The sequence below is a fragment of the Sinocyclocheilus grahami genome, unplaced genomic scaffold, assembly GCF_001515645.1.
Source record: "Sinocyclocheilus grahami isolate Dianchi unplaced genomic scaffold, SAMN03320097.WGS_v1.1 scaffold392.1, whole genome shotgun sequence".
Lineage (NCBI taxonomy): Eukaryota > Metazoa > Chordata > Actinopteri > Cypriniformes > Cyprinidae > Sinocyclocheilus > Sinocyclocheilus grahami.
The window spans coordinates 868,816-884,747 of NW_015505571.1; the positions used below are offsets into that span (position 1 = coordinate 868,816).

Here is a 15,932-nt window from a genome sequence, read left to right on the forward strand (position 1 = left end):
ATTTAATCTGGAAAATATTCACTTTATACTACCTCAAAAGTATATATTTTTTCTCTCTATGTTATTAGAGTTCTGAAGCAGTTATTTAGGATTGCAGAGGATATTAGTCACAAAAACCCAATTTTTCACTTAAGGATTAATTAGATGATTTCCAAATATAACATTGTAAAATGTAACCATCATCATTTCAAATTTGATACATGTTGAAATAAAATGTTAACATGTTTTCAATTAATATATTAAGTAAAATGTTAACTTTGCAGCCCACCAAAATTATTTTGCTTAAATTGTTTGGTAACACTTTCTATGAAGCCCGTTTTTCTAACACATTATAAGGGTATTCTGAAGGTATTATAATGAATGCATAATGCATAATTGAATTATATAAAAAAAAATTATAATATGAAGTTTCATCTCATAAATAATCATAACAAAATTATAATAGATTATAAAACGTACTTATTTGTGGTTATAATTTATATGATTATTGAAAATCATGATTATTGTTCAATCCACTTAATTTATAATGGATTATAATAGTCTTTCTGAGATTGAAATATATTGAAATTATTAAATATAACATGCGTTGCATTTTTATAAAAATTCTTCATTTTGAGTTAATTCTCACTTGAACTACTGAACTTCGGCAGGCATGTGCCTGACCAGTGGTGCAAGGAGATAATTGATAGGCATCTGATCCAGAGATTGTAGATACGAGTCCAGTGTGGGACAACTTTATAAAAGTGTGTGTAACGTTGTGTAAATTAGATTCCTTAATAATCCCAATAAGCGGTGTTCTTGTCTACCTCTAGGATTAGAAGTCTGTTTTTGTTCATTTTGTGTTCGTTCACATCTGAACTTCTGGTAATTTTGAGTTTATTTTCACTTGAACTACTGAACTATGGCATCAGTGTGAACACATGTCTGCCCAGTGGCGCAAAAAGATGAGTGCCACTATCTTACCCAGAGTCCCGTGTGTGACAACTTTATAAAATTTTATGTAATGTTGTGTAAAAGCTAAAAGCTAAAAGCTATAACCACAAATTAGTAAATGTTACAATGCATTAAAACTGTTGTTATGATTACTCATGAGGTGATACAACATATTATAAAGTTTTTATAATACATTATGCATTCATTACAATGCTCTTATAATGTTTTATAAATATGGGCTTTATAGAAAGTGTTACCAATTGTTTTTCAAATTTTCCCTTCTAAATTACAGGCATTTTACGTGTATTACTACCAGACATCTAACAGAGGACAGCATTACACCAAATACAACAAACAAAAATCTAAGACAAAAAAAAGAAGGTTTGCAACAGAGGGTGTTTTTTATTTAATTGTTTTATTGTTCTTGTAAATGGCCATCCAGGCAGCTGGTCACCGGGCACTTCCCGTAAACTGGGCGGCTCCAGCCTCTGCATCTGTCACAGTCTGTTACTCCAGGCCCGTGGCAGGTCAGACAGGATCTGTGACAGGATCTGTGACAGGCCAGACAGCGCTACCCTCTGGAGTCTTTAAATGTGTCTGCTTGGGCACTCCTTCACGCAGGTGCCATCTCTTTCATGCAAAAAGACTCGTTTCTCATTTTTAGGCAGTGCTTGAAGTGGGCTGGTACGCAGTACAGGTGTTGTGCCCATTTTGTGCCGAATTCTGCACCCCTGCCAGATTATGCCCCCCCTCGTTGAAGCCGCTAATCCTAACCCCTCCTCCACACCTACTCCTAAACCTACCAATAGTAGGGGATGCATAATCTGGCAGGGTGCAAATTTCGGCACTACACCTGTACTGAGTCAAAGTGTCAGTGTTTGGGTGATTAGAAATGAAACTATAAAGCACACTACCCAAGAGGTCATTTGAAATCGGTAAACTTCTAGAAGTTCTAGGATCCAGTAAGGGAATGCATTAGTAATAAGTAATAAATTCAAAACAGCGCTAATGCAGGACACGGACACTGACGATTTCATCATAGGTGGAGTTTCACTTTTATGCGTGGGGGGGGGATCCCACTGGCAGACGAGCCACGAGCACGTTTTTATATGTTCTACATTTCATGTATTTATGTAACATATATTCTACATTAAAAATGCATTTAGAATGAACAATAACTGCTGTACAAAGAGTAAAAAAATTAATAGTAAACATACCTAATGCAGAAAAGCCGCCTCTTTTTCCGAATTGCGTAGATGACCATTATTTTTCTTTCAACTCTTCTGATACATTTTCAGTCAAATCGTTCTCTGTGTGCTAGATCAGAGCCAGTTTCTTATTCTCCTCATAACTGAGAAACGTATTTCTGATGTAGCCGAACCAGCGTAAATGCAAGCTGCAGTAGTCTGAAAAAGTTTGGATATTTGTCCTTCCGTAGCCTACTTCATCTTTAAGTTTCTCAAGAGTGATCGGCGATGCGATCGCACATTTCACCAGAGGTGTAAAGAGTACCTAAAAACCATACTGGAGTAAAAGTACAGATATCTTACAGTGAAAATTACTCCACTACATGTTACAAGTCACCAATTCCAAAACAACTTGAGTAAAAGTCTTAGAGTATCTGATTTGAACAGTATTTAAGTATTTTACTCACACTAAATATAGGCTCAAAAAATGCACTAGTCAAAGAGACATGCCAGTGAAAAACTGTAATGTTGTGGTGAAGCTGCGGAAAACAGGCAGAGGCAAGGATTTATGTGCAGGTATTTAATGGAAAAACTAGAACAAACAATAAGCCAAAAACCAAAGGGAACAAAGAACAGAATGACTGGCAAACAGACAACCATTACATTCAACAACTCACAAGGAACTAGAGAAAAACTAAGGCTATATATACACACAGGGGGCTAACAAGCTTAACAAGATAACAAGACACACCTGGGGAGACTAATCAAGGGGAACCAATGAACAAACGGACTACAAACTGACTACAAACACCACGGGAGACAGGAAGTGACATAAAAGTCCAGGGCAAGGCACAGAGAGCATGAAACAAAAACAAGAAAGAGTTGATTTGTGAGGAGAGCAATCACGTTTATTTTCTAAAACCAAAATAAAACTGAACACCTCAAAATTGCCCCTGAGGAACTCTCTGCACGTCCCTGCAGTTGATGTCCACTTGAACTCGAGACCAGGAGGCATAAATCGCACTCTCCAGTTTGCTGGCCACAAACACGTTGGTCAGGCAGGACGCAATGGCTCTTACTGCTTGTTTAAAGGGGTCATATGAAGTTGCTAAAAAGAAAATTATTTTGTGTATTTGGTGTAATGAAATGTGTTTATGCGGTTTAAGGTTCAAAAAACACATTATTTTCCACATACTGTACATTATTGTTTCTCCTCTATGCCCCGTCTTTCTGAAACACGTCGATTTTTACAAAGCTCATCGGTCTGAAAAGCGAGGTGTGCTCTGATTGGCAAGCTATCCAGTGCGTTGTGATTGGCCGAATACCTCAAGCGTGTGACGGAAATGTTACGCCCCTTACCATACTGTGATGCCCTGTCCAGCCGGAGCGACGAGACGAGATAAAAACGAGATAAAAACATTAAAACCCATTATAAACGAGGCATTTGTTGCATCCAGTGGGGATATAATTACAGATTACAATGATTTATACTTGCTCAGAAGTGACGTGGAAGCACAGAGGATCGTCACTTGTCACACAAATTTCACAACACGTATGCATCATACGTCTACATCATCATCAGGTTTACATCATGAGGCAACATTTGAATATTACGAAGACAAACATTTTTTTTCTGTTGATTAACTTGAACAAATTATTCACCACAAGACAAGTAATGAGTGCTAACAAGTGAATATTGTCCATCTTGATTTCATGTGCATTATCACCTTCACTTATTAGTAAAGTTTGTTTGACTTAATGTATTATATATATGTACAAAAGTTATTTTCAGAATTAACAGTTGTAGCTGTAGTTAAGTTGATGTTTTATTGAAAATAATTGTAATTGACAAGTCACTATTATTGCGATTAATGTTCACAATAGTTGGTCACCTGTTTTTCTTTCTTCTCTTTTAACTGTAGAAAACGTTTGCTGTGGCAAAGGAAGCCAAGATAAAATGAGATCAGGTGATGTTGGTTACTTATGGGGATGAAACAATCATTCACTGATCTCATCCAAAGTGTAATCACTGAACAATAAAGTATAACAAAACTAAACTAATGTAAACTGATTATCAATGTGATGTGTAATCAGTACATTGAAATTTTACTAAATGAAACCTGTGATTCAAGGTGACCATATATTCTGAAGAATTTTGAAAATGTAATGTTAGACTAGTGACAATTCAAATGTAAGATTTATTTAAGTCATCATAATTAACATATATTCAAAATACATTTTTGGATACATGATAGTAATGTATTAGCTGTCAAAGTGCAATTGTATATATCTTGAATCTGTTTTTCTTTTTTTGAACAGTCAAAACTTCCTAGTTAAATCTCATTTAATTATGGATATCTCTATCTGATTCTGCATTTACTGCATGACTTGACAGCATGTTTCACAGCTGTACATCACCAGTGTTTAGAAACTTGGATAACTATTTGTTTCATACATGGTCTAATTGCTTGAGAGGTGCTTCCACCCCCAACCCTCCAAATTCAGAAGCATGGTTTACAAATTTATTTACATGACATTTACTTGGCCACTCTATATTAGGATATAGTCAAAGCTAAATGCTATAACACACAGTAGGATTTTTAAAAAGGAAAATGTAAAAGAGAAAGAAAAAAGAATTAGGGAGAATCATTAAATTATGAATAATTTACTGGCACTGTGTGAATAATTTGGGTAACACTTTATTTCGATAGTCCACTTTAGACATTCTATTAACAGCAAGTAACTTTGCAACTACATGTCAACATGTCTACTAACTAGTTAGTAGAGTATTAGTAGACTGTCTGCTTAATATCTTCTAACACTTTCTTTGTCAACTTATTCTACTAACCCTAAACCTACCCTAACAGTCTACTCTGAGAGTTAGTAGACATGTAGTTGCAAATTAATGAGAATTAGTTGACATGTAGTTACAAAGTTACTTATAGTTAGTAGAATGTCTAAAGTGGACTATCGAAATAAAGTGTAACCATAATTTGTAATCATGTAATCCATAAAAAAGTAAGTGTAATCTGATTCTGAGCATTTTAAAATGTAATGTACTCTAATTACGAGTACTTAATTTATATATATATTTTTAATCCAGATTACATGTAATCAGTTACTACCCAGCACTACTAAGTCTGTCACACCACATTAAAGGACACCAAAATGACATTCTTCATTTAATGACAGTCTGAAAGCTGAGACTATGTTTTACCTAAAAAAAGTTACAACTTTTACTCTGAAAATGAAAATTTTACTCGCATTCACTGGAAAAAGCATACTAAACGATCGATCTTAAGATTTACGAAGCAACATTGATATATTCAAACGAATATCGCTATTATTCATAAAAAGTCCTAAAAGAAATAATATTTGGTTGAAGATGGTTATTAACATTACTTCTAATATTATGTGACGAGAATTAGTTGACATGTAGTTTCAAAGTTACTTATAGTTAGTAGAATGTCTAAAGTGGACTATGGAAATAAAGTGTAACCATAAAGTGTAATCTGATTCTGAGCATTTTAAAATGTAATGTACTCTAATTACGAGTACTTAATTTATATATATATTTTTAATCCAGATTACATGTAATCAGTTACAACCCAGCACTACTAAATCTGTCACACCACATTAAAGGACACCAAAATGACATTCTTCATTTAATGACAGTCTGAAAGCTGAGACTATGTTTTACCTAAAAAAAGTAACAACTTTTACTCTGAAAATGAAAATTGTCTTTTCCGAGCATCTTGGAAAAAGTTGCGACAGTTCTTTTATAAATTTAGGCTGTTTTGTTGCTCAGTGAAAACTACTGTTTCCTAAAGAGCTTTTTTTTTGTTTAGTTTTTAAATTAATTATTGATCTAGAGCTATTGTTAAACATAAAGGCAGAATGGAGACATTTTTGTTTCCTTGTGGCAGAGAGTCAGAGTACTGCAGATATACTCTGATAAAAAAACAAAAATAAATAAAAAAAAACTCACTCAACTCATATACTGCAGAAATCGAAACTTCTTGCCGCTCTCCTTTCTCCAATCAAGTATTTTTATTACATGGACAAATAAAGGATTTTTATTTCTATTATATGTTTATGACATTGATTAGGCAGCGTTTACAAGGCGGAGATCTTAAACAATTTAGCTGCGCACAATTTCAAGGTCATTTGAGATTTATGAATTTCACATCTGAAAGAGGGGCTGACACATGTTTTTTTTGTGTGTGTACGTTCGTTCTCTGAATCACGCACGAACATTTGAAAAATAATCGTAAAATCAAATGTAGGATGGTTTATACACAACATTTTATAAACTAGGCCCCTGCATCATGCTCCATTGTGACTGCTTCTTCAAGACTTACTGTTCAGCAAAACATCTAATAAAGAGACCGAAAATGGCTTTTCTGAAATTTATTGAATATTCTTTATTAACAAAATATGAATACACTATCTGTCACCTTTTAATCAACCCCCAAAAATGTTTGGTACCACTTTATAGTAACTGTCATTAATAACATTAACAAACATTACATTACATTATGGAAAGGGTTATATTACAAAAAACAGAACAGTAATCTACATAGACACTGGCAGCAATATTCTGAAATATATACAAAATATAAGAATAAATGTATCAAGAAAGCACATATAAAGACGCTATCATGTATCGATTTACATTCATCTTTACCATCTTCCAATCCAGTGAGTTCTGACCACAAAAGTGTGCGTATAAAGAATTAGTAGAATTTGACTCATTAGTGACCATATTTTAGGCTCTGCTGAGGCGTGCGTTCTCATTAGCGTCCTCCTCGTCCTGCTCCTCCTCCGTGTCTGGCTCGTGAATGAAGCCGTAGCGGTGATACACAGATCCATCTCGACTGGTGTAGACCACATCCACCTCGTCTCCACTGTCCTCTGGTTCTGGCACTCCGTGTGGCATGGGCCGAGGGCTGGGCTGTTCTCTAGCCACCCCGCTCAGTCGTTCATAGCTCCGTCTCCAGCATAAACTTTTTTTGGCCCTTGCCTGTACCAGTGCAAACACAACTAGTGCTAGCACTACAGCTAGCAGCAAAGCGGCAGGCAAAGCTGCAGATGCATGCTGTACCGCTTGGGATCTCAGAATAACATCATCCTGACTTATGCTTGGTTCAGGCGCCTCAAGACACAATGCTGTAAAAAAACGAAAACAACACACAAAAAAATTACATTAAGGTGACTTTTTCACTGTAAAACCCAATGCAATTCCTGGTAAAGCAGTTTTCCCTCACCTACATAATATATAGTTTTGCAAAATAGCTGGTAAAAAAAAAACATAAATGGAGTGTATGTTTGAGAAGGGACAATTAATTTATTGGACGAGTGTATTTACTATACAAATGTAAAGATTCTTTCAAATGAGTCTGATTTCCCAATATTGTACATTTTTGACTGTAAGACCAATTTGAGTAAAATTAGTAAACATTTAGTAATATTTGACTATGTTTGCATTATTTGACATTAGTTAACAATGGAAACTACTTTTAAAACATGTATTATCTTACAGTTGTTAATGTTAATTTCAATATTTACTAAGGAATACTTATGTCGCGACCGCGCAGAAGAAAGAATATGCCGTGCATATGCAGAAAACTGAGTTGGGAAAGCCATTTGATTGAATTAAATGCGAAATAATTGCAATGCTCGGGCAAACCGCTAAAGAGTTGTTATCGCTATAGAGTTAGAACATGTGCGGCAAATGAGTTGCTGTAGAAATCGAATACTTTAATAGTTGCGGACGAAACAGCTCAACACAAGAGCCAACAAAAAATGACATGTGAAATAAAATGTCATCGTGTTTTAAAGAAGAGTGTCTTGATTAAGTGGTGGAAATAGCGGATGATGAGCACAGAACGGTAACAAAACTCCGAGACATTTGCAGTAGTAGTGCACAAACTCTACTACTCTAAACTCTACTTAGATAACTATATAAGAATTCACATGTTCATGTTTTTTGAACATATTTAGCTTACAGATCTCAGTTTAAATGCTTCAGTTTGTTTTCTATTCTATTCTGTTTAAATGCTTCCGTTTGTTTATTTTATTATATTACATTATATTATATTATAAACCTAATAAATAATAGACCTCAAAAAGGGAATTCATGAGAAATATCTGCTTCATTTTTTCATATTAATTTATATTATTTCAAAGAATTGAACTGTTCAGATTTTTTTTTTTTAAATATTATTTTATAGAATTTCTTGGTAACAGCACTGAAAAAAAAAATCTCAGGTAACCTAAAATGTGCAGCGTTTAGTTACATCAAGGGTCAAATCAAATATAAATAGCACACTAAAGTTAAAAGTTGCACACTTTTTTGTGTGCGTGCTGTACAGGTCTGGTATAAAGAATGTTTTTGCTCAAGAGGGAACATTGCCTTTAGGCCATCCAAGATGTACTGTAGATGAGTTTGTTTCTTCATCAGAAGAAACAGAGAAATGTAGAATTATATCACTTGCTCACCAATGGATCCTCTGCAGTGAATGGGTGCCATCAGAATAAGAGTCCAAACAGCTAATAAAAACATCACAATAATCCACAAGTAATCCAAACAAGCAGCTTTTTACTTAACAAGATATTAATGGATGGACTGGAGTGGTGTGGATTACTTGTGGATTATTGTGATGTTTTTATCAGCTGTTTGGACTCTCATTCTGACGGCACCCATTCACTGCAGAGGATCCATTGGTGAGCAAGTGGTGTGATGTAAAATTTCTCCAAATCTGCTCTGATGAAGAAACAAACTCATCTACATCTGGATGGCCTGAGGTTATGTATATTTTCTGCAAATTAAAATTTTGGGGTCAACTATTCCTTCAAAAATATGTCTAATTGAATATAGGACTACCTGAGCCTGAATCACAAAGACAACACTTCCCGTTCCTCTCCCCGGACTGGCAGCAGGGCAAGCACTGACTCTCAGGGGCATGTAGGGCGAAACCTGGGTGACAGGTGAGGCAGCTCTGGGGTCCGGCACCGGAACAATATTTACAGGACTCGTCACAGGGTTCACAAACTCCCTAATGCCATTGAAAAAGACAAATGCAAAGTGAAATGTTGTTGTTTACACTACTGAATGAACTACATTACTTCCACACACACATTGTTATCAGCACTTACACCCTGTGAGTAATATCGGCTCTCTTCACAGCGAGGGTAACACACCCCATCCTGCAGGACACTGCCCCAGTCACATGTCACACAGCCCTGAGGAGTGCTATCTGTAAACAACACAGAAACCTGCAGATGAGAAAGGGTGAGGCACCAAATGTTTCTTTCAAAGAGATGGTTATCTGGAGTAATCAACATGGCAATCAACGTTTTGCCTTTTCTGATTGATCTTTATTTGTAGTGAACCCAGAATAATCCTTTTGGATTGGAATGAAATTAACACTAGGGGCCTACTAACTAATAGATTCAAAGTTTGTTCCTCCAGGAATCCTGTCAGCCAAACAACTTCCTTAGAAATGTATTATATACCTCCTTGGCAGCTAAGTCAACAGATTTTATTTCATTGCTATTTTTATAGCATGTATTTTAGCGCAATTAAACGTTAGATCGAACAGTCAGCAAACGGAACCAAATATATATGTCTGCAATAACATTTCATGATCAAACAAGGGAGGCCATATAATGATTAGAATAAAGATACGTTGATATTACGGAAGCTTATAAAATGTGAAAACAATGATATAACAAAAGCACCTGTGCAGGACTTGCAGCTGGTGTGGCACTGTCTGCAGCTGTGCCCGCTCTCATAAAAGTGCTGCGGACATTGATCCACGCACTGTCTGGTGCCCTGCAGGTCCAGCAGAGGAGGTGTGCACACCCTGCAGGTGTCCGGCCCTGGGCCCGAGCACTGCTCACAGGAACGGTCACACTTCTCACAGCGCTCCCCTGTGCTGTAGTACCTGAGGAAGGCACATCGAGTGAAATAAATGCACGTCTTGTTATTACAGTATACATAGACAGTGAAGAGAAGACAGTAAATTACTGGGAAATGAGACAGGATCAAACCTAATTTTCCCATTTGAGTACCACAGCTCAACATGTCTGTAGCCATGCACTGACCATATGGCACGGCTCTGATAAAGTGAACACAAATCCTTTTGTCATCGATTGAAACTTAGTTTGAGGCCCGGCATTTTACATTTACATTTGGTAGCTAACTTTGCTTTCAAGCTACATCAGTTCCTGTTTCTCTGGGAATTAAACCCATGACCTTGGTATTACTAACGTAATGCTCTACTGTTATAGCTACAAACAGTAGCCCTGTCTTATGCCATCATTATCAGCATTTCTATAAAGTCTTAGAAGTTGTGAGGTGGAGCCACCATGGATCAGAATTGTTGGTCCAGCACATCCCATAGATGCTCAATTGGATTGAGATCTGGGGAATTTGGAGGCCAGGGCAACACCTTGAACATCATGTTCCTCAATTGATTCCTGATCATATGCAGCGTGGCAGGGCACAATATCCTGCTGATAGAAGCCACTACCACCACAGAACAGCATTGCCGAGAAAGGGTGTATATTTTTTGCAACAATGGTTAGGTAGGTTGCACAAATTGACATCCACATAAATGGCCAAACCCAAGGTTTCCCAGCAGAACATTGTAAAGAGCATGATACTCCCTCCACCAGTTGTCGTTTTTCCGCAGTGCATCCTGATGCCATTAGTTCCCCAGGATAACAGTGCACATGTACATAGCCGTCCACTTGATATAAATGAAAAGGCAATCATCAGACCAGATGACTCTTCCCTGACTGGTTAGAAGCTATATTGCCCCATACGCAGCAGGGTGCAATGTACTTGTTGTAGTGACACATTCCTCCTATAACCATCATTAACATTTTCTGTGACTTGTGTCAGTGCCACAATAGACCGTCTGTCGGTTCAGACCAGATGGGATAGCTTTACTCCAGCTGACCGCGCCCCACAAGCCTTGCCATTTCATCTGGCCATTAAAATTTGACCCTTGTTAAATATACTCAGGTCTTTGACTACTTTAAGGGAAGTTTGGGAAGCTACAGTTTTATCAAACACTGGTGAGTTTCTATTAACTAAGCTCTTAATTACCAATGAATAATGGATGAAATTAGTGTGTGTGTGTGTGTGTGTGTGTGTGTAGGAAGATCTTACCCTGTGGAACAGTGGTTAACGCAGAGATGAGAGAGCAGAAGAAGGTAGCCTGGTGCACAGCTCAGACAGTCTCTGGGAGACGTCCCGGTACAAGTGGCACACACATGATCACAGGGCATACAGAAACCCAGCTCTACCCCATCAGCCTCCTCATGGGCACTGTAAGTTCCTGCAGGACATTTGCTCACGCACGAACCGTCTGGAACACAAACATGTTCCCATGAAATCAGTTACATGTTTTCCCTTTCTACAATACTTTAGATCCAAGAGAGGGATTTAAAAGCCAAACCACAACTGATGAACACTTTAAATCAGTATTAATAATTGCAAACCTCACAATCAATTTCATTATTTTCTTAACAGTAGAAGTGTACAAAAGATATGCACTGATGTGAGTTCAGGTCATTCGTACTATGGAGGTAGTTGGGCAGGGTGCAGGTTTGGCAGTCAAAGGGTCCCGGCCCGTCGCAGGACTGGCAGAGGCGATGACATGCTTGGCAAGTAAACTGGTTGTTTGGGAGGAACGTTCTGGGTGGGCAGTCCGAATCCCCAGTAACCCCACACATCATGGTGTTGGGATCCAGAACCAGACCCTTTTCACACTGCAGACAGTGGGTGGGTTCTGGACCCTCACAGTATGCACAGGTCTGGTGACATTCTACGGAGACAATATGGGACATATAAATGACACATAATACATTTATATTTATTCACTTATTAGCCACAATTATCAAACTGTGTTCAGTTATTGTGATTAAATAACCGAATAAATAATCAAATAACCAGTATACTTCAGTTTTGATGCAAACTCTTATTGTACGCGTTTCACCGAGCACCTGTCCTATTAAAGTATACTCCATTTGAAAGGGTGCATGAAAGTGTTTATGGACATTAGAAAGTTTCATCCTGTTCCATTGTCTGCAGTCTCCAGAAGTTATGAGTCATCTTTAGAAGTTATGAGTGAAGTGTCTTTTAACTTGCTGAGTGCTGAGTGTTTTCAACCTTGTAGGACAGGGGTGTCAGACTCAATTCCTGGAGGGCCCATGTAGTTTTCAAATAAGTCTGAAGGACTTGATTAGTTAGATCAGGTGTGCTTAACCTAAACTCTGCAGGGCTCCAGTTTTTGACACTCCTGTTGTTGGATATGCACTCCACTGTGTTTATCTACCATTTTGCAAATCACTGGCAATCTGGACATTTTGCCGTTACCCATCCATTTTGTTTTTAGCTATTTTTGTTCTCACTCAATCTCACTAAAATCTGCCGTAACCATAGCCATTGAGGATATGTGTCGGTCACCTGATTAGCTGGGAGACTAGTCAAATTGCCCCTTCTTTACTAAAGATTTGCTAGTAAAGTCTCACATTCACAGTTGTTTCACTCGAGTGTACAATTCTGAATGAAGAGGTGCTCACGTGCCTTCTTAATGGGTGCTGGCGCCCCCTAGGGGAGCCCCTGGTACAAAGTATGCACGATTACAAAAATTGGGCTGTTTTCAACCTTGTAGGACAGGGGTGTCAGACTCAATTCCTGGAGGGCCCATGTAGTTTTCAAATAAGTCTGAAGGACTTGATTAGTTAGATCAGGTGTGCTTAACCTAAACTCTGCAGGGCTCCAGTTTTTGACACTCCTGTTGTTGGATATGCAATCCACTGTGTTTATCTACCATTTTGCAAATCACTGGCAATCTGGACATTTTGCCGTTACCCATCCATTTTGTTTTTAGCTATTTTTGCTCTCACTCAATCTCACTAAAATCTGCCGTAACCATAGCCATTGAGGATATGTGTCGGTCACCTGATTAGCTGGGAGACTAGTCAAATTGCCCCTTCTTTACTAAAGATTTGCTAGTAAAATCTCACATTCACAGTTGTTTCACTCGAGTGTACAATTCTGAATGAAGAGGTGCTCACGTGCCTTCTTAATGGGTGCTGGCGCCCCCTAGGGGAACCCCTGGTACAAAGTATGCACGATTACAAAAATTGGGCAATGCGCATACTATGAAATTTACATGGCACACACTATGCGCATACCCTAGACTATGTGTAAAACTGAAGCATACTTGGGGCTTAAGGTGGAACTTATACTAACCAGGATTATACTGGCTTTGTGTGTTAGTGGTATAACTACAGCTAATACTTCACCTTGGCATTCCTTATCAGAGGTCTGGTAATAAGTGCCCGCTGGGCACTCTTCCAAGCATGTGCCCTCGTAGAGTTTTGGGTTGAGGGCAGAGCAGGTCTCGCAGTCATCAGAGAGAGGACCAGAGCAGGTGGCACAGGTGGGATGGCAGCTCACACAGACCCCCTGATCCAGGTCTTCAAAGTAGCCCTTCGGACAGACAGCCTTGCATGCCCCATTTAAGAGCAGATAGAGAAAACTGCATCCTGAAACACCATAGTTACACAATGTTATTAGATTACAAATTCACTGTAATCTAATATCCACTGAAATTCTAAAGTAATCCAAATGTGATCTGATCTGTACACATAATTACTCATCAATAGATAGTACACAAGATAATATAACAGGGAAAATGAATTCAATATCTTTCCGTTAAAGTGCCACTGATAGGTTTTCAGTGCTCTTTTGGCTGTATCTGTTATTACTCGTTAAAGAATCGAAGCAGTAACGATCACTTACTTGTACAGGTGGAAAAATCGGTGCACACATCACAGTGAGGAGCACAGCGTCTGCATGTGCCGTCTTCTGCCACGTAGCTCATGGGGGTGCAGTTTTGCCTGCACTGGCCATTGGCCAGATGAAGGCCTTCTCGACACGAAAGGCACTGCGTGCTTATACCATCACAGGTCAAACAGAGTTCATCGCAGGGTTCGCATGTCCCCAGCTCTGTCTCAAAATAACCTCTGCAAGAAACCCAAGACATACAAGTTTGTTTCCCTCTTGTGTTCATTAACATATCCTCATAAATGCCAGGACTAAAAACAACTGACAAAGTCATTTGGCTTTCAGTTTACAGTCATTTTTAGTGATGCATTTTCAAATGATCTTTCCGTATTTCAAAAAAACAAAACAAAAAAATATATAAACGTATGTTGTATAGCTATGTTTTCTTACATTAATATTATAAATAATCATTCATATCATCTATATTTACCTCTCTGTCTTATTTATCTACACATATTCAAGACTTTTTCGTTTCTTGCATAGTAAATATTTCAACAATATTAAAGGCTTCAAAGTCAAATCTCAAATCACTGCAATATTTAGGATATTTAGGAAATATAAAATTTCAAACTGAAATTCTAGTATTTCTAGGCATTAATGTATATTAATTAGATTATATATAGTATTTTATATATCATTGGGGTTGTTGTTTCTTTTTCTTTTTTTAAAAGATGTCCCTTATGCTCACCAAAGCTGCATTCATTTGATCAAAATATTATTTCTATTTTAATATATATAAATTGTAATTTATTCCTGTGATGTCAAAGCTCAATTTTCAGCATCATACTTCAGTCTTCAGTGTGACATGATCCTTCAGAAATCATTCTGATATGCTGATTTTGCTGCTCAAGTAACATTTATTAATATTAGCAATGATGAAAACATTGTTGTGCTGCTTAATATTTTTGTGGAAACCATGATACTTTTTTTCAGAATTCTTTGATTAATTGAAAGAACTCCATTTTTTTAATTATAAATGTCTTTACTGCCACTTTTGATCAATTTAAGGCATCCTTGCTGAATAAAAGTATTAATTTCTTAAAAAACAAAAAAACCCCGACTTACTGACCCCAAACGTTTGACCAGTAGTTCATTATATTATATTATAAATATATCATAAATGTCCAAATATTTTTGGGTCCTCTGCAAAGCATGTTTTTGGAGTTACAGCCATAGCGACTCACTCTGGACACTCTGACCAGCAGCTGCCCTGGAACAGATAGAGCTGGTAAGTGTCCGTCTTACAGCTCACACACTCGTCTCTGCTCTCACAAGCCTCGCAGTTAGCAGAACACCTCTCACACAGCAGACTGGAGCTGTTCCCATAGAAACCCAGAGGACAGCGGTCTACACACATGGCCTCCGGCTCCAACATGTATCCTTGAGAAAGCAAACAGAGGTGCGAAGAACCTATTAAGTAGATACTGTAAATATCTTATTTATTCAGCAAGTTCTTTTGATGCAGGAACTTATTAAAAGGGAACTTTGACAGTCTGTTTATCAGGTGGGAGGGAAAGGAAAGCTAACCTATACGTTACCAGTAGCACATGTGATGCAGTTCTGAGCCTCTGGACCATAACATGTCAGGCAGGATCTATCACAGTAACGGCAAGTGCGACTTTCCACTAAAAAAAAAAAAGACATGATTATTATATCTAACTTTTAGTTTAGAGTTCCAAAGCAGCTTTACAGAGATTGTCACACAGTTAAAAAAAATTAAATGTTAAATAAAAATTAATGATTAATTAGAAGATTTCCAATCTTGAAACTTATAGCCTCATAAAATAAAACCTTTTTTTCCTATTTGATATGTGTTAAAATGCTAAAAATATTCAACTAACATATTCAATAAAATGTTACAACTTTAAAGCCCCCCCCCCCCCCCCCCCCCCCCTCCTCAAACCTCTCCCCTATACCACACCACACATCACAAACATATTAAA

At 37.5% G+C, this 15,932-nt stretch overlaps 1 pseudogene; it reads right to left on the reverse strand.

The window, feature by feature from the left end:
• Positions 1-6,824: 6,824 nt before the first annotated feature.
• Positions 6,825-15,932, reverse strand: part of LOC107550218 (proprotein convertase subtilisin/kexin type 5-like) — a 26,981-nt pseudogene continuing 17,873 nt past the window's right edge.